Consider the following 26963-nt stretch of genomic DNA (forward strand, 5'->3'; position numbering starts at 1 on the left):
TAGTTGACAAGTGACTTTTATATAATGAAGACTAATAAGCTTAACCCGTGAAATCAAACCGGAACCAACCATTAGTAACGGTTTGGTTCGGTTCAGTTTTAATTTCCAACGATTTGGTTTCGGTTTTTGAAGATAAAAAACCGTTACTAACTCTTTGGTTATGGTTTATCACACGTTCATAGTTGGCTTCAAAGCTCTTTCGGTTCAGTAGATTTATCACAATAGACAAAATAACTAACTTACTAGCTCATTGTTGGCTTCAAAGCTCAAATGGTAAAATGTTTAAAAGTATCTTTCGATGGTCAGACTGCAGCATGCTCAAATGGTAAAATGTTTAAAAGTAGCATTTTCTTTAGTAGGTAAAAATATCATTTTATATCTTTTAGGAATACTGATTTTAAATATTCACTTTGGCAAATTACAGTACCAAATAACGACATGGCTGACGGTGGTCCCATCTTCATATTTGTTCCCAATGTTCACAACTAACTGAATTCTAACACCGTTAGTTGTAGGTCGTCGGAAAAACCTTTTGACTGGAAAACTCATATTTTTTGCTGGAAAACTCAACCTGACAAGTCAACCATCAATTTTACCACTCTCTTTTTCTCTCTTATATCCCTTTTGTTTTGTTTACTCTCTTTTAATCTCTTTATTTTATTTCTTCATATTTAATCAAAACTGTATAAGATTTTTTATGATGAACATGTTTCTCACAAACAATTAAAGAAAACAATTTTGCTTTCAAAAAATATTTTTGAACTAGTGACTCACGATATTTGAACGTTGTATCTAAGTTGTTTTTATCATTTCCACGAGAGGTTCGTGGAAGCTTAGTAACAAAATCCATAGTTGTCCTTTTCTATTTCCAGACCAAAAGCTCTCACTTTTGCAATAAGCCTTTTGATGTTCAGCTTTAACTTTAGAACATGTCAAACATTTTGCAACATAGATAACTATATCTTTCTTCATTCCAATACACTAGTAATTCTCTTTCAAATTTTGATACATCTTGTCGCTTTTCGGATAAATCATATACTTAGACTTGTGAGCTTTATTAAGAATTTTCTCACGTAGGTCATTTGTACAATAGTACAGAACTTGTCAAATGGTGCGGGTATTTTAGCTAGAAGGTGCAGTCCTAGAAACGCACCTTATAGCCACACATGATGGCATTCGGAACCGCACCTCTTGATAACTCAAAACTTACAACACCTTTTGCTAGGGATGAACTCGGGATGGTATTGGTTGGTACCGATCCCAAAAATCCCAATTATGAAATTTGGAAATATTTGGTACCGGTACCGGTACCGAAATGTTCAGTTTGGTACCGATACGATACCAGTATTTCGTGCAAAATTCTTAAAATACCAATACCGTATCGGCACTGATATCGTACCGGTATCGAAAAATCACAACTTGATACTGATTCAGTACCCACAATACCAAATCGGTACTGGTACCGAGATTGCTTATCTTGCTAACTCAAAATGACCGCACCTTTTGAACTACCATAATTGTTTTTTTCACTTTATGGAAACTCAATATACACAAATATATATACCTAAAAAAGAAAACATTATACAAAGTATACAAAATTTTCGAAGCAGCACAAATATACATGTTTAAAAATGAAAGTAATATACAATAACTTTGTGAACCCACATTTTCGCTCTTGCGACCCGAACTGATGCCTTCATACTTGCAGCCTGAACCGACAGGCGGACCCAGAAAATTTTCTTACAGGGGTCGGAAATTGTAGCAATCGGTTGTTTATCATTGAAATTTTTCTCGGTATTTTTGGGTCGGGTTACATAAAAAAGATAAAACAAAATAAGGTTATAAATACAAGACAAAATTAAGTCAATCACAAGACGCATTAAAACAGCAAGGCCTCGAGTTCGTACACAAAAAACACTAATTTGCATATGCCATAAAAATTATGAATAAACTTTATATGTTTATATTTAAACACAACGATAAAGCCAATAACTTATATATACACACACGCACCTAATATTTTTCATGTAACTAAAAAGACAAAATAATAAGATAACATAATAACGTAAATAAAAACCAAAAAAGACAAGCTAAATAACTTTAGAGTAACTCAAGTAACACTAAAAACAATATTTAAAAAGTTATTTTAAATAGTCTTTGTACTATCATCATTAGAAAGAAAAAGAAAAGAAAAAAAAGAAAATAAATAGGGAAGTGTGCCGACAACTACACATGTAATAATATATCAATTTAACTTACTTATAAAGTTATCATCTTCTCCTTTCCGAAATCAGCTTCTCAGCTCCCGCCGCACCGGAAATCTTTCAGGCAACATTTTTTATTCTTTGTTCTATCTTTTCTTTTTTTTCTCAATATTTCACAGGAGTCGGTGTCAAAATTTTACAAGGGTCAGGCTGAGATTTTTACGTATATATAACAATATAACACTAAATCTTTTTTTTATCACAGAGTATGCCGACCCCTTCGCTCAAACCGTAGGTCCGCTCCTGCCGACGTCTTCACCCATACAGTGTAAAGTACCTAACAAAACACAGCTACATTAATAAAATGAAACTTAAAAAATATATGCAAATGGTGTTTTTAGGAGTTTTATAGTACTAGACTATATACCCGTGTGACATACGGGTTCAAAAAATTATTTTTAAAACATATTAATAAATATAAGCTATAAGTTTATTCAAATCAATTAAATATGTAACCAAATATTGCAACTATTCCAAGATTATATTAGCAATCGAGTCAAAGGAACGGTTGAATCAGGACAGAATGGAGTTACAAATGTTAAAAATCTTACAAAAGAAATAGTAAAACCGAAGATGCATCATTATTTTGATCCCTCCAATCTAAAATGCAAGGTTTCCACAATATTGAATAAATGATTATTGAAGAAACACTAAGTGAACCCCGGGCAGATTATAGATAATCTGGGGGTTAAGTAATGTTTCCCATGAGGATGAGGTCTAGCAGAGAAGGTTGTTCTTCAGGGGACCTGCAAAACAGACACCGTAAGCTCGTCACTGAGAAGGGGGGGGGGGTTCCTCCTTGTGACCACCCTCCGGCGTGAGAATCAGACTAGATTGCTCTGAATATAAGTGTATATTAAGAGATTGCTAGATAAGATTGAGATATCAGATGATGTCCTTACCATTCCAAGGTGTTGGAGTATTTATAGCCGAAGGTAGGTTTCCTAGAAGGTACAGCCGGCTGAATAGTATTCCTGTTCTACCAACAGTGGACTACGCACAGGCCATGCTGGTTGGTGGATAGGTTACGGCCGACAGTAATAAGGTCGGCTGTACACTGTTCCTTTACTGCCGGCTGCGCACTGTTCCACCAACTGTAGGCTGCGCACGTCCCATCGTAAGGGTTGGTGAGTAGGCAGCGGCTAATAGTGACAAACAGTACTAGAGGGTGCTCCTCCTCGTACTGTTGTCGGTGAGCTGTCACCCTGTGATTGGTTCATGGGTTGTTCTGGTCAAATCGTCTGTTCTGCCCATACCTTTGTAGGTATAGTACAAAAGATCTTCCAGAATCATACGGACTGGCTCATTTAGGCGGGAGTATTCCCGCCTTGCTCATTCCTTCATGTGACTACTGAAGTCGCTAGTGCCTTGTGCGTGTAGCCTTGCTGTTAGTGCGGGTAGCCTTCCCTGATGGCTTGTATCCGCAACTGCGGGAACAGGCGGGGTACTTCACCATTGGGAGGCTTTCCCTGCGGGTACAGCTGGCGTACTGCGCGTAAGGTTCTGTGAGCATGGTGGGTCCTGCTGGAGCAGTTGGTCGTTGCGCAGACGTCCCTGTTCAAGGTGAGTCTTGCGGGTCCAACTGGGCTCTGCTCATCCGTGCATAAAAGCTAGAACTAATTCTTAGTTTTTTCAAAGTTTCTGAAGAAATGGTTAACGTTACTCCGGTCCCAAAACCAGTAAGTGACCAAGAAACCCCGGTGACCACAACCCCAGTAACTGGGAACACCGGCGGTTATACAAACCTTACGAACACTACCCCGGCTACCCAAGCCGGGGCAAGTGCAGTAAATATTCCACTGGGGTTCACTGATGCCCAGTTGGAAAAACGAACGAGGGTCCCTCGCCAAACACTAGATCAAGTGAAGGCGTGGGCCGAAGCACGTCAGAGAGAGTTCCAAGCTGAATTGGATGAACGCTTGCGTTCAGTTCAACAGGCTGACGAATTCGGCAGTACTCGCCAACATCTCAATATGAACAGTGAGTGCGAGTACTCAGACGACGAGAGGGAAGAATCCGATACCGACGCAAACCCTCGCCATAAGGCGAAAGGGAAGCGTAAGGAAACGGACTTTCAACCGAAAAGGAATTTCGGAGAAGCTTTTAAACCAACAAATGCGGAGAGAAACCCGAGTGACTTCTCCAAAACCTTTAGACCAACTGCTACAAATGCAGGAAAGTCAAAGTTCGCAAGGGACATTGCGGAAGCAATCGCCCCGAGAAGTGCCAAACAAATGTCCAACATTGGCACCTATGATGGTCTATCCGACCCAGACGACCACTTGAACAGATTCATTGCGGGGGCAACCGTCAGTAACTGGACGGAACCCACGTGGTGTTATATGTTCCAGATGACCCTGGTAGGAGCGGCCAGGGCATGGTTCGATCGTTTACCGGTCCACCACATTTATGATTGGGCGGACTTTCAGAATAAGTTCAGCCAGCACTTCAGCCAGCAGAGGAAATATACTGAAGAACAGTGGACGATCCTCAACTGCGTTAGAGAGGAGGATGAATCTTTACTAGACTTCATCACCCGCTTCAACTCCAAAAAGCTAAGTCTCGGCAACATAAGTGAAGATCTTGTTCGCGCCGCTTTCATCCAAGGCGCCGAATACCCAGAGCTTATTCGCACATTGACGGGTAAGGATGGCATGCCATTAACATGGGATGCCATCATGACGGCGGCAAAGCGCTTTGCCGAGACGGAGAAGCAACTGGGAAGGGATCTTCCCCAGAGTACACACCTCTACACGCAGAGGAGAAGAGAGAACAATGTTCGGATCGCCCGGCAGAACAAAAAGAGGAAGCTAGGTATCTGGCAGTCAAGGGTAAACTTTGACACCTCATCCAGCTCTCACCCTCTTGTTGGCGGAAGAAATCACACACACCCTTCAAGCCAAAAGCACCGGTGAACGCCACTCACCAAAAGCGTCACGGAGATATTTGCCACTTAAAAGCTACCATGGCCAAAAGCTCCAATGATCCGGCAGCGACCTAATGCGGATCAGAGTAAATCCTGTGACTTCCACGGGACAAAAGGTCATAGTACGGAAGAGTGTACATCTTTGAAGGATATTGTTGAAGCATTAGTCAAGGATGGAAGACTGGCACACCTGGTGGTAGAGGTGCACAAATCGGTTTTTTTGAAAAAACCGGTTCGGTTATTAACCGGACCGGTTTTTTTTATCCAGAAAAAAACCGGTTCGGTTAATAACCGGACCGGTTATTAACCGGTTTTTATTGCTGAAAACTCAAACCGGCCAAACCGGTTTGGACCGGTTTAAAAACCGGTTAGAACCGGTTATTAAACCGGTTTTTTATAACCGGTTTTTAATAACCGGTCTAACCGGTTAACCGGTTTTTTTTTTTTTTTTTTTTTTTTTTTTTTTTCTTTAGGGTTTAGGGTTTAGGGTTTCGTTGTTAGCATTCTTTGCTTGGAAGATTAAAAACACATAACTTTCATTTATAGCTTTTACATTAAAAATACAAACATTAAATCGTTATCGCATATTCGTAACTCAAAAATACAAACATTAAAGAATGCTTAGACACGATTACATTAACAAGTTGATGTTTGTTACTCATTTTCTTCGCTACCCGATCCCGAGCTATTCCTTAGGTAATCGTCGTACGCGGCTTCTTCATCGGTCATTGGTTGAATGTGTCCTTGATTGACCTCGTCTTCATACAAGGCCGCCTCATAGTCCATTTCCCCCTCGAGTGAGCGTTGATGTTGTGCCCTGTCTAAAGAGTCCAAGTAATCCTTGTAGCAAATCGACATCTCTACAGCTGCTGGAGTGAGTCGAGTCCTCCTAATCGATATAACCCTGCCAGAAACAGAAAAAGCAGACTCCGAAGCTACCGTGGAAGCTTGGACCGTTAGTAAATCTTTGGCCATGGCGGCGAGGATCGGAAACTCATCCTCCTTACCTCTCCACCAAGCCAGCAAATCAAGACTTCTAAATTCATCCGGAGTCATGTGTTTCACAAAGTTGGTACCACCATACCTTCCAAGTTCACTGCTTGGGGTGTTTACCCTTTGACGTTTACCGGCGTCTTCCCAAATCATGTAGTACATCCCCATTTCAAGGTCGGTTTGGGATTGGGATTGGGCAACAGCTCTTAACGAGTCATGAATTTGGGAAGACGACCCGTGTTTTGTAAGGTAAACATCATACATGTTTGCCAATGTGGTGTTGAAATCATTCTTTAAAGTTTGGCTATAATAGGGGTTTTGATCGTCGTTTAACCCTAGCTCATCACAAATTTTTTCTATTAAAGCTTCAACACCACCAACATTGATGCAAGGGTTTAACGCAGCCGCACAGGTCAAAACAGCGGGTAGTTGTTGAAAATATTTTATAAATTTTTCTTTCATTTTTGCACCCATATCAAAATAAGGTGCACCCCTACAATGAATTTCAGTCAACTTTGTGCACATGACAGCAATTTTTGGTAAAGCAATGGGGCTTGTTGGATAGTAAACCCCGGATAAACTAGTTGTGCAAGATTTAAAAATTTGAAGAACCTCCGTAACGATCTCAATCAATAACCAGTTTCTAGGATCGTACGGTGCACATTTACCCCTACTTGACATTATTTGATGAAACGCAACTAGTGATTCTTTTTGTTGGATGGCTTTCTCAAACATATCACAAGTCGAGTTCCATCTTGTTGGACAATCCCAATTGGGCCCCAACCATTGACAATTAGCTTCATCACAAAATTTTTTGTATCTTGAAAATGTTTTATTGTTGCTAAAAACATCTCGTAACATTCTTTTAAAATTGTTTCTTTGCGTTTCGATCACGTTTAACCCATCTTGCACGGCCAAGTTGATAATATGTGCAATGCATCGGCTATGAAAAAACGCTCCATCACAAATAGGTTTATACTTTAATTTTAAATGGCCAACCGCGGCCGTATTGTTGGACGCGTTATCAAACGATATTGAAAAGATTTTATCTTCAATCTTGTATTGTCGAATGACTTTATCCAAGAGTTTAAAAATATTTCTACCCGTGTGCGGGTAATCAAACAATTGAAACGCAACGGTTCGTTTCATCATTTGCCACGACCGGGGGTCAACCCAATGAGCCGTCACACAAATGTATGAGTCGGGCGAACCATTAGGTACCGACCACACATCCGTTGTTAAGTTCACACCAGTTTGTAAGTTTGAAAAGTATGAAATTAGTTCGGATTTAGCGTTTTTCCATGCTTTAAGCATATCTCTTCTAAGGGTCGAACGACTTACGTGTTGGTAGCGTGGTTGAACATACTTTTGCATCATCTCCGTGAATTGAGGGTTGTCGAAGTGGTTGAAAGGAAGTGATTGTTGAATCACAAAGTTGCCAAACTGTTGACGTACCGCTTCAAGGTCGTACGTAAACACCGTTCCTTGATTCGTCATCTCCGGCTGCGAACTACTTCCGGATTCGTCCTTCAAGACCTTGCAAGAGGGCCTTTCTACATGAGCTCTTAAACTGGAGTTTGCTTCTTTGTTATAAAACTTCAAACAATGTTTGCATCTAGCTTTTTGGGTTCCGTTAGACATTTCGCATAGGTCGAAATGTTGCCAAATATCTTGGTTTCGTTTCGTGGGGATGACCCGAACGACGGTTTCTCCCGTGTTCGAGGCACCCATGTTGACCGATGAAGCAGCACTTTGGGAGGCCATGATAATCGACTACGAATTAAGAGTGGTATACTCGAGTATGAAATAAACGACTACGAAAGAAGAGCGTTTGGAGTTATAATCGCGTATGAAATAAACGTTTAGAGCTTTTGGAGTTGTATAATCAAGTGTGATCTAACCAATACCCAACCTAAACTATATATAGATGTTTGTGGGGGTAAAAAAACCAAAAAAACGGCTAAAAAAACGGGCAAAAAAAAAAAACGGCTATAAAGCCGTTTGGTAACGTTCGAAAACCGGTTTAACCGGTTAACCGGTTATTAAAAAACCGGTTAACCGGTTTTTTTATAACGGCTATAAACCGGTTATTTTAAAAACCGGTTAACCGGTTTTTTAATAACCGGTTATTAAAAAAAACCGGTTTTTTTAATAACCGGTTATAAAACCGGTTTTGGCTCCAAAAAGTATAACCGATACGTAAACCGGTTACGTAAACCGGTCAAACCGGTTTTTAAAAAAACCGGTTTTTAAAAAACCGGTTTTTCGGTTAACCGCCCAAACCGGTTCCGTAACCGGTTTTTTTGAACACCTCTACCTGGTGGCATCAATCAAGAAGGGAGGAAGGAACGACAACCGGTACCGAGGCAACGGACGAAAGCCCGTTGACATCAGCATCAACATGGTTCATGGTAAGATCAGAGGAAGAAAAAGGCGAACGACAGAACCATGTGCGTGGAAGGAAGCTGAGGTGCGCTTCCCGCGAGTGCCAGGAGGACCCAGCAAAGATGGCCCTATCGTCATCAAAAGCCAGCTGGGGCACTACATCACTTCTCGCACTCTTGCTGACAACGGCGCCTCATCAACGGTGATGTACAGGCAGTTCTTCGACAAGCTAGATGACGAAGACAAGGAACGCCTGGAAACGATCTGCGCCTCGATGGAAGGGTTTGATGGCAGCACAAACACCCCCCTGGGTATCCTATCTTTCCCCGTCACTCTTACGGATGGGAAACACTCCCGCACAGAAGATGTGGACTTTGTCGTGATGAGGAAGCCACACCACACATACGACATTCTCTTCGGGAGAGACGGGATGGCAAGATTCAACGCCGTGGTATCCTCAGTCCACGGCATGATGGGATGGCCAACAGCTGAGGGTGTAGCGATGATCACCGGCATTCCCCAGGTATGCATCGCATCTGTCTCATCTAAACCCAAACCAAAGATGGCTAAACCAACCATCACCGAACCAGAACGATGGGCCTTCAACGGCAAGTACCCTGACCAGGCCGTCACCATTGGCCCAACAATTGTTGATTCCACACGCACCTTACTCAAGCGTTTATTACAAAAAAACGCTGACATCTTCGCGTGGACACCAGCTGACATGACTGGTGTACCCCGAAGTAAGGCAGAGCATAAGCTCAAATGCGATCCGGCTGTTACGCCGATCGTACAAAAGCGCAGAGTAATGGGGCCAGAACAAACTAACGCGTGTAGAACCCAAGTCAAGGAACTCCTTGACGCAGGCATCGTACGCGTTAGTAGATATCAAACTTGGGTTGCAAATCCCGTTATGGTGCCGAAGAATAACAAACAATGGCGCATGTGCATAGATTTCAAGGACTTGAACAAAGCATGCCCCAAAGATTGTTATCCGTTACCCGAAATTGATCTTAAGGTGGATTCGTAGGCACCGTTCCGCCTTAAATGCTTCCTGGACGCGTATAAGGGGTACCACCAAATACACATGGCCGTTGATGATCAGGACAAAACCGCTTTTCGGACGCCCGATGGCACATTTTGTTACCAAATGATGCCATTCGGACTTAAGAATGCCGGGTCCACATACCAACGCCTAATGGACAACCAGTTTCATGCCCAAATTGGGAGGAACTTAGAAGTCTACATGGATGACTTGGTCATCAAAAGCCCTGACCCAGAAGCGATGTTGAAAGACATCGAAGAGACTTTCAACACGCTCAGGAAGATAAACATGAAGCTCAACCCGAGCAAGTGTGCCTTTGGAATGGAAGAAGGGAAGTTCTTGGGGGTCGTCGTCACTAAATATGGCTTCAGAGCGAACCCTGAGAAGGTCGAAGCCATTATCAAAATGGAATCACCTACTACCATCAAACAGGCTCAGACACTGAATGGACGACTAGTGGCACTTAATCGCTTTTTGGCAAACCACGCGGATAAGTCGTTTCCCTTCGTGTCAACATTGAGAAACAGTTTAAAGAAAACGCACTTCCGCTGGACACCAGAAGCGGAAGCAGCTTTTCAGGAGATTCGGTCACGCTTGATCGAACTCCCAACGCTGACAGCACCAAAAGCGGGAGAGGAGTTAATCCTATACCTTTCCGCAACTGATAGAGCAACCGGGGCAGTCCTGCTAGTAGAACGAAAAGGCATCCAGATGCCAATCTATTATGTCAGTCGTATCCTAACAGACATAGAAACCCGGTACTCTACCCTCGAAAAATTAGTCTTAGCACTTATACACGCTTCACGCAGGTTAAGACGATATTTCCAGGGTCACCCAATCACCATTCTCTCCAACTTCAAACTTGCAAACGTTCTAGGCAAACCCGAGTTATCGGGACGCCTAGCCAAATGGGCAATTGAGTTGGGGGAATACGTGATAAAGTATAAGCCAAGACCAGCCATAAAAGGCCAGGTTCTGGCCGACTTTATTGCAGAAGTGCCTGCATCGCGGGAAAAAGAATGCCAGGAAGAGGCTCAACCCTCTCCAGCACAAGACATCAATGATGTCTGGCGACTCTACACTGATGGAGCAGCCAGTAACGAGGGTTCAGGCGCAGGGCTGAAACTAACCAACCCAGCAGGCCAAGAATACACTTACGCTATTCGACTGGATTTTCCAAGTACGAATAACGAAGCCGAGTATGAGGCACTCTTGGCTGGGCTGAGAATTGCGCGTAAGATGGGAGTGAAAAACTTGGAAGCCCACGTGGATTCCATGTTAGTAGCCAATCAAATCAACGGGACGTACACAGCCGTGAACGACACAATGGCCCTGTACCTCGCACAAGCAAAATCCCTTATGCGCGATTTCAACGACTGCAAAGTCATACACGTCAAGCTAAGTGAAAACAAATCTGCGGATGCGTTAAGCAAGCTTGCATCATTAGCCTTCACCCACTTAGGAAAGGATATCCGCATTGAACTTCTCGAGACACCTTCGGTCCCGCACAAGGAAATTTGTGTCATCCAAACCGGCACGGAAACGTGGATGACACCAATAATAAAATACCTTGCGGCAGGTACACTGCCAGAGTCAAAAGCACAGGCAAGAAAACTACGCTGTAAAGCACTGAATTATCAACTTATCGATGACATTCTTTACAGGCGTAACTTTCTTGGCCCACTCTTGAGATGCGTGGACAACCAAGATGCTGACTACCTCCTAAGGGAAGTACACGAAGGCATCTGTGGAATACACGCAGGTCCCCGCGCTGTTGTAGCTAAGCTAAACAACGCGGGATACTTTTGGCCGGGGATGCATACGGATGCGCTGGCATACATCAGAAAATGTAGGTCTTGCCAGCTCTACGCACCCAACACGCACCGCCCGAAGAATGAACTTGTTCCAGTCACCTCTTCATGGCCATTTCAGAAGTGGGCCATCGATGTGACAGGCCCATTTCCTACAGCAGTAGGAAATGTTCAGTTCCTAGTGGTAGCCATCGACTACTTCACCAAGTGGATAGAAGCAAAACCCTTAGCCCAAACAACCGCGAAACATATCAAAAAAATTATTTGAGAATTTATTATTTGTCGTTTTGGACTTCCACAGAATTTGGTGAGCGATAATGGCACCAACTTTGCTGACAAGAAGCCACAACAGTGGCTGAAAGAACTTCAAATCACCCACACCTTTACCTCAGTGGCACACCCGCAAGGTAATGGTGAGGTGGAAAGAGCAAATAAGAGCATCGTCGAAGGCATAAAGAAAAGACTCTTGGAACACAGATCTGGCTGGGTGGACGAACTTCCGCACGTCCTTTGGGCAAACAGAACGCTGAAGAAGGCCAGTACGGGAGAAACCCCTTTCAGTCTCACTTATGGCACTGAAGCCATGGTCCCGGTCGAAATTGGTTTACCCTCACCAAGGGTCTTGATTCAGCCAGAAGACAATGATGCGGAAAGACGGTTGGACCTTATGCTAACCGAGGAACGCAGAGACTTAGCCGCAGTGCGTGAAGAGAACTAATAGCGACAAATGCAAAAGTACTACAACACGCGGGTAAAACTCTGCAACTTCAATGTAGGAGACTACATACTGCGTAACAACGAGGCTTCGAACCAAGAACGCCCAGGAAAGCTGGCCCCGGTCTGGGAAGGGCCATACATTATCAAAGAAGTCCTGGGAAAGGGCGCATACCGGCTCGAAAGGCTCGATGGCACTCCCATCCCAAGAACATGGAATGGAGCTCAATTACGCAAATGTTATATGTAGATCAATTCCAAATTTGTAAAGAAAAGGCCTAGAGCCACTTCTAATGGAAATGATTCTCCTTTCACAATGTGTTGATAGCCTTACCTTTATACTTATGAACTTCCCATACTGGTGCCGGTATTCACCGCATAAATGGGGGAAGAAGTAAGTTGTTACGTGTGGAATGCGGCAAAACCCGCATAAACACAACGCTAGAAATAAGGAAAACCTACACGCAGGTCAGATGTAAGTAAAGTTTAGCCATCCTTGTAAGTGCAAGTGACGGTCTTACCCGCACAATCACGAACAAGGAAGTAAAACTTCAACCTATCATCTACCACGTTCAAAGGTTAACTTATTCTGAACACTTAGAAAATTTCAAAGGAAAAGATGAGGAAAACTTCCACGCAGGTCAGATATAAGTAAAGTTAAGCCATCCTACTTAGTGTAAGTGACGGTCATACCCGCACAATCATGAAAGAGGAAACGAAACAAACTTATAATTTACCACGTTAAAAAGTTAACTTATCTAAGTACTAAAGAAATTGCTAAGTTAGATCAAAACATGCGTAAAATAAACAAGGCAAAGAACTAACACAATCTTTATTCCATCAAATTCAAATATTACAAAGATAGCTATACAAAAGCAAAAATCTACGCTAATGGTGGAAAGGGATCTTCAGAATCAAGCTTCAGGACCACTTCCACTTGGACCCGCTCCATCAGTAGAGCGTGGTGGTTCAAGGAAAGCTTTAAGGATAGCTAGCCCATCATCAGCAGCAGCGACTTCGTTCACCTTCTCCACCACCGGATGCGGGAAGGCGGCATACTGATTTACTGCTTGGTCGTAAACAGCTTCAGTATCAACATTGTACAAAGGGAAGTTGGAAGGCGGGATGCCTTTCTCAACGAACCCTAGACCAAGCAGGAAGCCGGCCTTTTCCCCATCCTCATGAGAAGCGTTGAGGGCTGCGCTCATAGCATCGTCATAAGACGTCTCTGAGAAGACCCGATGCACAACCTACAAGAAAATATACAAGTATCAGAACCTTTTCTATTTACAAAGAAAAGCGTAAAGACATGAAAAGCTTACCTGAGACAACGCTTCTCGAAGAAGCCATTCCTTGGCAACCAGAGCTTCTTGGAGGGCGGCTTGAGCTTGGGTACAGGCGCGTTCAGCTTCACTTTTATTAAGGTTGGCAAGCAACACTTCCTTTGCAGCAGCCTCTTCGACGCCCTTTAGCTTCCGCTCAGTATGGTCAAGCACCCCCCTCTGGTCCAAGATCTCCTGGAGCTTTTTGGCGTCTTCCATCGCCAAGGCATCATGAGCCTGCTGGAGAGCCTCTAATTTGGCTTTAAGCTCTTCATTCTCCACGCGTAGAGGCTCAGCAACAGCTTCAGCCTTGGTGGCCCTCTCGGTTGCGTTCCTTGCAGTTTCCTTAGCCAGCCGAAGCTGTTCATTAACAGCTTGGGCAGCCTTGGAACGGGCCTCGAGTCGAGCCTGAACTTCAACCTCGAGGGCCTTGAAGGCCTTCTCCTTTTCCGCAGCCACTGCGGAAAGCCTTTGGTTCTCCTCCCGGACAGCCCGCGCCTGAGCCACTTCTTTAAGGCGAGCTGCTTTTAACTTGTCGTTTTCACGACAAAGCAGCTCAACGCGCGGCTGCATCCGGGCCAGGAGAACCCGAAGCTCATTGGTTAGCCTACCCTCCTGGTAGCTAGCCATGGCTTCCCCCAACGCACCACTGGGAGCAGCGTGACGAGCCCATTCCACGCACTCCACAGGGGTGCGAAGGGTTGTTCCTTGGTGAATGTTCCATCGTGGAACATACACTTCATTGGAATCCGACACTGCAAAAAACATAAAGCAGTTAGGAAAAAATGATAAAGAAAAAATATGTATAAAATGGGCCAAAAGAACCCTACGCACCTGTAGGGTCAATTACAGGCCGATAGCCGCCAAACCCATCACCTGAACCCAAGGGAAATCCATCCAAGAGGTCAGGCAGATGGGAAGGAGGCAGAGGTTGGCGAAAAGCCCCATGCATACCTGACGGATCGGCCGTCGTTGCCGATGACGGAGGCATGGTAGAAGCCGCCGCGGTCGCCGCCGCGGAATCCGCAGCAAAAGTAACCGCCGGCTCGGTGAAAGATGCGGTAAAAACAGCACTCACAGCCGGCGGTGACGTCATCACAGCTGGAACAGTCGGCTCAAAGGAGTGAGCAACTGAATCAGCGGAAGCAGGCGCAGGCGCCTGGGTCGTCGCCTCAGGTAGGCTGACCAAGCCTACCGTCATTGGCGGAGAGGTACTCCTCTGCGCTCCACCCTGGAATGCGTCAACATCCACGCCTGCACAAAGAAGATAAGTGTTAAATGATATATATTAAGCTATGAAGATAAAAGCTAAAGGAAGTTGTACTTACGGGTTTTCTTGAGCCTAAAGGTACGGAGAGGCGGGGACGAACCCGATGGAGCCGGCCTCTTTGCGCCGCTCACCGTCGTCTTCTTGGGCTCTCCGGAGGTGACAGTCGCAGCCTCCGGAGCGGTGGTCTTATCACCACCGGGATTCCCCGCCACCTCTTCGCTCTCGGTCTCCGAATCAGACCGAGGCGCCGGATCGGAAGTGGAGGCCACCTTCTCCTTCCCCTTCCCGCCGGCAGCCTTCTTCTTCCGCACCAACGGAGGACCATCTACGGATTCCTCATCAGAACATACGATTAAAGGAATTCCAGCAGAGGTTTCAACATTGAGGGGTCGAGGGTCGAATAGCGCCTTACCTGGCCGCCTGGCGCTAAGGATCTCGTGGCCTAGCGTATAGACCTCCACGAACCGATTCGCCGTTTGTTCTAGGATGGGCAACTCGTTCTCGTCTAGAGCGCGAGTACCCATCCGAGCGGGACCGTCAGCCTCCCGCGGGTTCAGGAGCGACTGCAAGTCGTTCCCCTCTGAAATAAACAGAAAAAAGTTATAAGAGATTCTAAATCAACAAAAAGAAACAAAGCATACCATAAGGAACAGAGTTCGAACCCTATTCGAGGACGATTGGGATCTTATGCGCATCCGCATCCTTCCACACCCGGCTCATCCCCAGCATCACCATCCCGGACTCCGCAAACCGGTAAACCGGAGATTGGACTCGGGATATCTTCGAAAACCATTCCGCCTCCTCGTAGTTGGAGGCGTGAAGGCTGGGAAGTGCTTGCCCGTTCTTAAATTTCATGGCAAGGGGGATGGCGCAAGCGGAGATGTAGAAGAACTCTCGCTTCCACGAGCGAAGACTGCGCTCGGTTGCGCAAATCTTCAAACCCTTGATCCGGGTTATCAACGTGTACCACCCCTGGATGCACCTCCAAGTGTAGAAGGTCATCAGGCGGTCAACATAGGGCTCAATGCCCAGAATCCGGCACACCCACTCGAAGTGCCGGATCTTGGCAATCGCCATCGGGTGCACCTCGGTCAGGTGCACACCGTGCCTCTCAAGGACACGGTAAACAAACTTTGTCAATGGGAACCTAAGATTCCCATAAACAAAGAATGCAGCATAAACCCCGATCTTGCCTCTGGGGGCATCATACACCGTCTGGTGGGGTTCAGGAAACTCAGGCTCGAGAGACTCGAGCATGAACTTCCTGACGATGTACTGATACAGATCGCCAGGCAGAGCACACTGGCACTCGCCAGCAGTACTCTTGTCATCGGCTGTAGATTCGAGATCACGAGACGACATCTTGCAAAAAGAAAGAAGAAAACGATTTCAAGAGAATGCTCGACTGAAAGATGAGTATTCGCCGGAAATCGTTTTTAAGATGAAGAGAAGAGTGAAAGTGTGGATTACAAAGAACCCTCTCCCCCTTTATATACTAATCGCAATTAATGCGATGAATTTAATGCGGAGGAGAGAGAAATCGAAGGTGCAATGAAACTATGACACGTGGCAAAAAGCAAGCTGGCAACAGCTGTTGAAAGGACGCGTACCATTAATTTCGCGGCCACGCGCCCGAAAAATCGCGCCCACGCGCCTGAAAAAGCGTCTGGAATGACCATGTACTGTCACGTCACCATAACTTCCTGCACGTCCTGACACAGTCAGAAGAAACCGTCGCACAACGTTTCAGAAGTTTGGACTGTTCTTATCCTTTCACCAACTCTTGGAATTTCAAAAAAAAAAAAAAAAAATTCAAAAAAGATTCAAAAGTAGGCGGGAAAATACCCACTACCTTGGTAACCAAGTAACCATAAGACGGGTGCGGGTACAGTGTCAAGGCAAAACCCTTCACATACTTAGCACCCGCAGGGAATTGACACCAGGAATACCTTGGGAATAAAGTAACCGTAAGACGAGTGCGGGTACAGTGTCAAGGCAAAACCCTTCACATACTTAGCACTCTGCAGGGAATTCAAACCAAGAAGGATCTTCTGGGCCATGCTTGCGGAAACGGGAATAACATCCCCGCATGACGGGAATGTCGAGAACTATATTGTTTGAAACTCCAAGATGGAATTGGTGGTTTTAGCATAATTGATCACTATGTTGAAAACTATCAAAACCCCATGGAGAATCCACAAAAGTGGGACTCAATGCTCCTGACTTGCGAGAAGGATACAAACCTACCCGCTTCATACCCTAAGATCAAGCAGAAAAGTCGGGAATTTCTGCGTGACAACAGGAAAACCGCGGGAAGAATCACCACGGAAAACCTAAAAACTAAACCCCTTTCAAAACCCCTTGTAAAGTCCAAAAGTTCACCTCACTTATTGATAATTCATGAGAAGAACGTTGGACTGGGGGGACTTGAAGAGGTAGGTCCCAGCAGAGCCCAGTTGGACCCGCAAGACTCACCTTGAACAGGGACGTCTGCGCAACGACCAACTGCTCCAGCAGGACCCACCATGCTCACAGAACCTTACGCGCAGTACGCCAGCTGTACCCGCAGGGAAAGCCTCCCAATGGTGAAGTACCCCGCCTGTTCCCGCAGTTGCGGATACAAGCCATCAGGGAAGGCTACCCGCACTAACAGCAAGGCTACACGCACAAGGCACTAGCGACTTCAGTAGTCACATGAAGGAATGAGCAAGGCGGGAATACTCCCGCCTAAATGAGCCAGTCCGTATGATTCTGGAAGATCTTTTGTACTATACCTACTAAGGTATGGGCAGAACAGACGATTTGACCAGAACAGCCCATGAACCAATCACAGGGTGACAGCTCACCGACAACAGTACGAGGAGGAGCACCCTCTAGTACTGTTTGTCACTATTAGCCGCTGCCTACTCACCAACCCTTACGATGGGACGTGCGCGGCCTACAGTTGGTGGAACAGTGCGCAGCCGGCAGTAAAGGAACAGTGTACAGCCGACCTTATTACTGTCGGCTGTAACCTATCCACCAACCAGCATGGCCTGTGCGTAGTCCACTGTTGGTAGAACAGGAATACTATTCAGCCGGCTGTACCTTCTAGGAAACCTACCTTCGGCTATAAATACTCCAACATCTTGGAATGGTAAGGACATCATTTGATATCTCAATCTTATCTAGCAATCTCTTAATATACACTTATATTCAGAGCAATCTAGTCTGATTCTCACGCCGGAGGGTGGTCACAAGGAGGAACCCCCCCCTTCTCAGTGACGAGCTTACGGTGTCTGTTTTGCAGGTCCCCTGAAGAACAACCTTCTCTGCTAGACCTCATCCTCGTAGGAAACATTACTTAACCCCCAGATTATCTATAATCTGCCCGGGGTTCACTTAGTGTTTCTTCAATTATTGAACCACATAACCATGTACCACAATTCCACGACAGAGCATATGTGAGTTTTCAAAAGCATATAACAGCTTATTAAGGAGTAATACACATATTAAAATAGAGTAAAGTGTCAAAATCGTTCCTGAGGTTTGGTCACTTTTGCGACTTTGGTCCAAAAAGTTTATTTTTTGTATTTGGACCATCCAGGTTTCGCAATTATTGTCAGTTTCGTCCAAATCACCGACTCTGTTAATTTTTTAACGGTAAGTCCGGGTCACTTTGGAATTTTTAATTATTTTTTACATTAAAAATAAATAAATAAATAAAAACCAAAAAGATTGAAGAAGTAAACAAGTGGGCTCCTTCATTTAAATAAATAAATAATAAATAAGTGGGCCCCAATTTATGTCTTCATCTACTCTGATCGGTCACCCCTGTTTTAATTGCCATCGTTGGCGTCTTATTTGATTTGATGATCCTTTCGTCATAATTAAACTTCACCCACCCAGGTGTGTTGCTCTAAATCGAATCTTCAAACAAACAAACACACATTTCATTCTTTTTCAAAATCGAAGAACCAAAACTAGATCTCGTACACAAAAGGGAGGGTGAAGGCCATGGTTTGGTTAGGTCGATTTCGTTGGACGCATAGGACTGTAGGGAGAGGATGAAGAACAATGTTGGAGGCCGGAGGAGATGAGTGGCGGAGATTGTTCGGAGAAGACGAAGAACTGGTGGTGGTGATGATGTTTGTTGAGGGTGGGTGTACTGTGAATATTGGGTTCTTTGCTAGGTTCACACAAATACGTATTATTCAAACTAGACGGGTGTCACCGCGATGCAGCGGGAAACACATACCTTGGTAATCATGTAACAAGTTTATGAGGGTTCGTTGTTTGATTTAAAACCATAAAACCGTTCAATCTGGTCATTAGCTTGATTTCATGGGTGATTTTTTTCATTAACCTTTGGGCGGTCGTTTTCGGTTTTCGACAAACCCATAGTTTAAGTTTGGCCTTCAAACTTTTTGTGAAGCGGTTACGAATTCGTATAACATTAATTTGAGTTGATTTTATTGCTTCGTTTTTATAATGTGAGCTGTATAAATGGAGGACTGAATTTGTAATTTCAGAATTTATAAACTAAAAAAGAACATGAGTTGTACTTTAATGTATGCTTATGTGTTTAAACATTTTATAGTTGCATATTTGAGTTGTACATTAATGCTTCAGTGACTTGTATATTATAAACCGTACCTTGTTATTGAACAAATTTTATATGGAAACGTCGACAAAAATAAGTACGATGCATCGGTACGCTCTGTTTTTTCGTTAAACACAACATATTTAGAGATATAGAAAAAAAACAAGAAAGTATATAACCTTGTCAAATATATGAGTAAAGATGAGGGGTAAAAATTATAACTTCTTAAGTTTTCAAAAGATTAGTAAAGTTTAAGGGCTAATATTATAACTGTTTTCTAACAAATTGAATTTACGTAAAACCATATTTTGTAGTGGACAACTTTGCCATTATGCTACATGCTTAAAGGGTGTACATAAAGTTTTGAATATTGTAAATTATTTAAAAACCTAGTGTCTTAATTTGCCCATAAGTGCTACATTATATATAGATATATAGATAATTTAAATATTAATTAGGTCCCACACTAAAAGATAAAATGACTAATACAGCCTTGACTTAACATTCAAAACTAACAGAGTTAATGATTTGGACAAAACTGGCAATAATTGAGAAACCTGAATGGTCCAAGTGTAAAAAATAAACTTTTTGGACGAAAATCGCAAAAATGATTAAACCTCAGGGACGAATCTGGCACTTTACTCTTTAAAAACAATACATATAATGGGACATTGTTATGTAATTTGATTATTTGATCAATTATGTTGTTATTTATTACAAGTATTCCACAATGTGGCCCTCTTGATCTTGGTTCGAATCTCTGCGTCGTGTTTATTAACTTTCCGTATATTTTAGCAATCATTTTGGTGTCAACAGGCCATGTAGGCCCAATATGTTAACCAATTTTCTTTAGTGGCCCATAACATAAACTATTAAATATCACACCACGCTCGTTAATTCAATAACTTTAAGCCGCCATCGCCACCGTCTACAACCCTAAATGGTAACGATTCATTGATAATGTTAGAGGAAAAGAAGCATCATCGCAGGGTAAGCATTCTTTAGTTCTTGTTCTTGCCTTTATATTTTCTATCTTCTTTGGGGCTATTATTGTTAGAGGAATATGTTTTGATTTTATTGTAAGCTTTTGATTCTTTCATGAAAATAGCATCCTTGTTATCGGTTTCGTGTTGCAGGAACACAAAATACATTACAACATGTTGGTCGTTCATAGAAGGAAGAATGCATATGGTAATATTAATATTTACAATTATGAGATTTTAATTCAACTCCCTATTAGTATATATGTGGGTTTTATTGGGTTTTGGGTTTATCGTTTTGGGTTCTTCTGATTTTCAATGGTGGAAATCTAACCCGATAACCAACCCTTTTAGATTTGTCTTTTTTGGTTCTAGGGTTTATTGAGTCGAGTTTGATTTAAATCAGGTTTTGGGTTAAGTAACAATTCATGAAATGGATGCAATTTGGTGGGCTTTTATGTCTCCAAAGTGCTGAAACAAGCTTCAATTTGGTGTGTTGTGTTGGCTTTATTTTATTTGGCCAACAAATGATTAGAGAAAAAATAATGATTATAAGTCTATTCCACTGCTTATCTTAAATAGTCCAGCAAATTTGCGAGTTACAAATTTATTCTCTTACTTCGCCTTTTCATCCTTGTCTTTGTCTTTGATCTTCTTTGATTTCCTCTAGAAGAAGCGCCTGCTCTTTTTCAAATACATTTTGGTGACTCGGATCTAGATTGCTAAGTCCTTGGTAAGAAAGTCTAAGTTCCTCAACCTTTGTTCGCCGCAATACTACTCGATATTTTACGGACATCTTCGCTAAATTCTAAATCGATATCAGTACTTGTCCTTTTTCCACGGTCCCTTCCGATTGGTCGACGTAAGACTTGTGGTTGATCTATCTTCTTGCCCGGGCACGTTTAGGTCGATCGTTACATGAGCATTCGAGCTAACTCGACCCATTTCGAGCATGACTCGAGTATTCTCCACAAGTAGTCCTCGTCCCACGTTTTTACCGTCCTTGTAGACTTGAAGATCATCACTCCCGTTCGCTCGAATTCGACGACTGTTTCCGTTATGTAAATTCGTAAATAGTCCAGCAAATTTGCGAGTTACGGACCACCTTCCTGATATCATATTGTTAGTATGTTCTCTACTTCCCACTAACGTGTAGAACAACTCTCGCACTTTGGTATATTTTGCGCCTTTGATAGTCCGATGCAATAAAAAAATTAACAAATGTTAAAAATAATTTTAAAATTTTTTTACTAAACCAAAAATAAAAAGTTGAATAAAAAACCGCCCTTCTTGATCTTGGGGTATATCAACTCAAGCACAACACAAAGCTGTTTTCTCCCTTGGTGTCCAAGGAGTTGCTCTTCTTTTTGTAACGAACTCCTGGACCGCTCTGTCCAAGTCTCCCGTTGACACGAGGTCGAAGACTTGCGCAAAAATAAACCAAATACAACTAATTAGATAGTGGTAAATGGGTGTCGAACACGAAGAGTTTGTGGAATATGTGTTACCAAGTAGTTTTATAGATTAACTAAATTTAAACTAAATGAAGAAAATAAAATCTCAAAGTTTCGTTTGTTTTGTTTGATTAACGAAAATTAACTAAAAAAACTTAACACGGTTTTTCAATCAAAGATGAGAGGATATGTTCTCCCTCGGTTTCAGGTTTCAATGAATGTTGATGTAAACGTTTAATCTGAGACGAACTGTAAAAACATAATTCATGAATATACAAATGATTGTGATAATTGAGGACTAAGTACTTGGATTAACAATTGCAAGGTTATCACTCAAAAATCAATTAGATTATCCAACCCCAAATTCCACCCGATTAATCCCGATTGCCTATAGCACCAAGAACTGACGGTTTAGAACACGAATTAAACAAACTAACAACTTATCAATCAATACATAGACATCATAATTATGAAATCAATCATATTAGATTACCATCTCAGCAATTGCATAAGCATTCAATCAACAAACAATATGAAACCTTACAATCCGAGGGAAAACACAAAGGAAATTAGCCGAGCATGATTCGGGTCATCATCCCTTCGATTACAATGTGCATATGAATCAAAAACAAGTCTCTAATGTTTAAGCAATTCAAAATTGAGTTATAGCTCCTACAAATCGCCTCCCTAGTGTCTCCAACTGAAAAACAATGGAAACGATACCTAAAAGTCATCCCAAAACGGCCTTAAATGGCAGTTACAATTTCTGCGTCAGGGTCCACCGTAAGCTACGGTGGCCACCGTAGCTTACGGTGGCTTTAAAAACCACTATGCCAGCTTCAATCTGTTTACGCTAGGCCACTACGCTGGAAGCCTACCATAACTTACGCTAGGCCTCAGCTCCAATTTCCTTGTTTACTATTTGACTTTTTGACTTCCATCACCAATTCTCTAGTTCTTTACTCCTCCCCATCATGGCTCACTTGAATTGCCATTTTTAGCCCTTGTACCTACAAACCATGACAAAGAGTAGTAATCCAAATTCGTGAATTTAACATAAACACACACGTTTTTAACGAGAAATACTACACTTAAGGGTTGTGCTACAATCCACCCGTCAGATTCCCACACTTCAATGTTGCTTGCCCTCAAACAACTCATCAAACCAATGGTTATAATTAATAATGTTATATGTGTACACCTTTGAAAACATTGGTAAAGATCTGTTTATATCTGGCAAGATATTGGTTGTTTGCCAACTTATAAACATCGGCGTCACTCACTGATACCACTGCAATATCCAAAAATTTTAAATCATTTCTTAAGAATCAGGTAATAAAAAAAATAAAAAAAATAATAACAATAATAACAACCAGGACCGTTTAAAAGGTAAGAAGACCCTACCCTTTTATCTAATACCCTACCCGGACCCTTTACCCTTTTAGAAACAAATGTGAACCCGAGAACTTACCCTCTAAACAATAAAAAGGTCGGGTATAAATAAGGGTTTCAAGGGTCCAACCATTTTCTTAGTAGTTGGAAAATTTTTGACGAATCATATATAAAATACAATCCTCTCCTATATTACATATTAATAACGAATCTGGTGTATATTTATCTAGAAAATAGTAAACGGGTCAAGGGTTTGAAAAAGGGTCGGACCCTTGAAACCCTTTTACCCTTTAAGGTGAAATTTAAATACCCTTTACCCGACCCATATTATATAGGTTTATTGGATTTTAATAATCCCTATTGACTGGTATTGACCGATAATAATCCCTATTCATTTTATCACCACTGGCGGTCCCAAATTTAAAAAAGTTGGCCCCCAATGGTCCCCCGTTAAAAATGACTTAACGGCATTATACTTTTTTCCGAATTTCAAACTAACGTTTTAGGGCTTTTGATCGGAAGGACAATACGATCGATTGATGTAAAATTTCGTTCGAAACGGTGCTCCAAAATGACGAAACAATGCTTCAATTCGGGTGTTTGAACTTACAATTAACAAAAATTAAGTCGTCTGGATCACCGTTTCGAGCTAAGTTTTTTATCAATAGACTTGTATCCTCCTTCCGATCAAAAACCTTAAAAAGTTAGTTTGAAATTCGGAAAAAAGTATAACGCCGTTAAATCATTTATAACAGGGAACCATTGGGGGCCAACTTTTTTAAATTTGAGACCGCCAGTGGTGATAAAATGAATAGGGATTATTATCGGCCAATACCAGTCAATAGGGATTATTAAAATCCAATAAACCTATTATATATTCGGGTCTAATTAAAGGTTTTACGAGTCGGGTAAAAGGGTTTCAAGGGTATGACCCTTATTTGCTCATTCCTAATAACAAATATAAAAAAATTAATTAAACTTTAATTATACTAAATATGGATTAAAGAAATCACATTATTATTGTGATATAAAGAAAAGTAAATAAACAGTAAATGGAATATATATATACCCATAGACATGATAAGATATAATATTTGGTTAGGATATAATTAAGTAAAGAGTAAAGTGTCAAAGCCGTCCCTTAGCCAATTTGGTCTAACTCAGGCGACGCTTTGTTATTTCTCGCTGAGGTCGACGGGTTAAATGTCGTGATTCACGAAATGAAATGTTGTCGCTGAAAATAAAAGTTATGACAGTTAAGGCGAGTCTCGATCAAGCAGTTGATTTGCTCCAGTACCAATAGTGTATGTTTAAGCGGTCAATCGACGCGATTAATGCACCCCAAGTCTACGGTGGCTACTTGTTTTCAAAGAAGATGACAAATATGATGAGTGAGGTATACGCCCAATAAGTATAAAGGATGAAAAGAAAATATATTATATAGTCGTAATCGATAATGTAAAATGACATTTATAGCCTTGACTTAACGTTACAAATAGATGGAGTTAACAATTTGGATGTAATTGGCAAGAAGTGAGAAACCTCGATGGTCTAGTTGTACAAAATAAACTTTTTGGACAAAAGTCGCGTAACTAAGTAAACCTCAGGGATGATTTGAGCACTTTACTCTATTAAAATATTTCAAGGCAATATCAAATTACTATGTACAACTTATTAAAACAAAGTGTCTCAATAGCTAATTTTCTTACAAACGTTTTTCCCCAAATTTGTTTCTTCTCATAATTTCTTATTTGTAAATGACCAGAATATCCCTTTAGTGTCTTACCTGACACAAATCTGAGTATTAGAATAAAAGAATTAGACGTATCTAATAAAAGAATACATCAAAGAAAACTGAAAAACTACTACAAGTTTGAGTATTATAATAAACGAAATAGGTCAATTTCACTTGGTTAAACTTAAATTCGACAACGGGCCAAAACATCCTTCGCATAGTAAACCTTAAATTCGGCAAAGCCTAATACTACTTAACTTTCTGCACATAGTTCATTTTGAAGAAGAAATAACTTACCTAAAACCTCCCAAAAAAAAACATTAAGCCTAAGTCAACTTGCAGGTCTATGTACAAAATTCCCTAAAAAGAATGTTTTCATATTTAAACAAACAAAACATCAAACATCTATTGTTTAACTGCATACATCACCTATTAGACCTTCAACTCTTTAAAGGAAAACCATATTAATGATGAAAGAAAGGTTCAATGTGTATACCGGTTTTGAAGTTAATTTCGGGCGGGATCGAAAACCGATTTCGACTCCCGAATCCCAAATCAGTTCAAATGTGTACACTGTATACATTCTACAAAATATTTTTTGAAAAGTTATAATCCGACTCGAATTCATACTTTAAAAAAAATAACCCATTTTAACCCTAATCCAAACCCAAATTAATACTTTTACAAAAAAAAAGAGAAAAGAAAAGAAAATCACTTTTAATAAAAAATGACTCATTTTAGCCGATTTAAATTTAGCAGTTAACATGAAACACAAACATTATAGTAAACAAACATAATTAGTAAATTTAAGAGGTCGAAATTCTTTTACCTAATGTGAAGCGTGCCATTTTCAATGCTACAATCATACGAAGATCGAAACCAACAACCACCCTAAAAGAAACGAATATAACACCCACAACTATAAGGTAACTTCATGTAACCATAACAGTTAATAAACCTACAAAAAGAATATAAGCAAAAAACTTCAGTCAATACATGTCACACCCCGGCTAGCTAAATGTGAAAGCGTAAAACGGGAATGTAACAGACACCTCTGGTATCAACCACATTGTTTATAAAGTAACATTACAAACTAATTTACAGTATATTACATTGTTCTATCTTTGCTTACAAACTATATGTTATAAACTAAATCCAGCCCGTTAGACGGCTTTACTTCTTACTAGCGCACTTGCATCAATTCACCCAGCATTGATCGCAAGTCAAACACGTAGCATATTGACTTTCTAGTCCAAGTTTGGTATACCTAAAAAACATGTTAAAACGGGTCAACTACAAAACAGTTGGTGAGTTTCACGAGTTTCAAGAAATCAGTTGTGCGTACAACAATCACAGTTTGTAAATACACAAGTATGTATGTACGTTCACAAGTACATTTGTTTGTATGTTTATGATGTAATTATGCTAAGCTATAGTGAAGCCTTGACTGTTCGTGCTGCGTGCCTCCATTTCCCACGCTTAATCAACCACTGTGGCCTCATTTCCGCCCACAACATGCCCCGAGTAGCTATGTCTAACACTATATAGCGTGTTTGTACAATTATGGTCATGTGCAAACGGTTTTATGTCTTGGCAAACCGTGCCGGATCCGTTTGGGTTTGTCAAACCAATAGTACTATTCACAAGCCACCGGCTCGAAGTTAATCATTGTGTTCGTGGGGACTTTTGTGTGTTAGCACTTAGATAATTCCCATCATCAAACAATTCAGAGTATATAAATATGCATCAACACGTTTTTCACCCCAAAAGTTCGTAAAAACAGTTTAAAAGTGGGGTCATGAAACTCACGGTTTAGAAGATAATCAGCACAGCGGTACAGTGTAAGTCCGCAGTCCTTTTGATTAGTTCACTGGTCCCTATAATGAATATAATAATAATATTAATATTTTAATATTATTATAATCTCAATACTAAACTGGGCTGTGTATCTAATTTGGGTATAGCTGTTACGCTCAGAAAGTGTCAATAGGCTTAGGTTGTGATGTTGTTCGATGTCTAATACTTAAAATTGAACTTGGCTCAGTTTCTCCGTTTTTCTAGCTGGGCCAAGTTGTTCGTTTACGCGTTCA

This window comes from Bidens hawaiensis, unplaced genomic scaffold (genome assembly GCF_021521415.1).
Source record: "Bidens hawaiensis isolate Kalapana, Puna unplaced genomic scaffold, B.hawaiensis_p1.1 tig00020652_1, whole genome shotgun sequence".
Taxonomy (NCBI): domain Eukaryota; kingdom Viridiplantae; phylum Streptophyta; class Magnoliopsida; order Asterales; family Asteraceae; genus Bidens; species Bidens hawaiensis.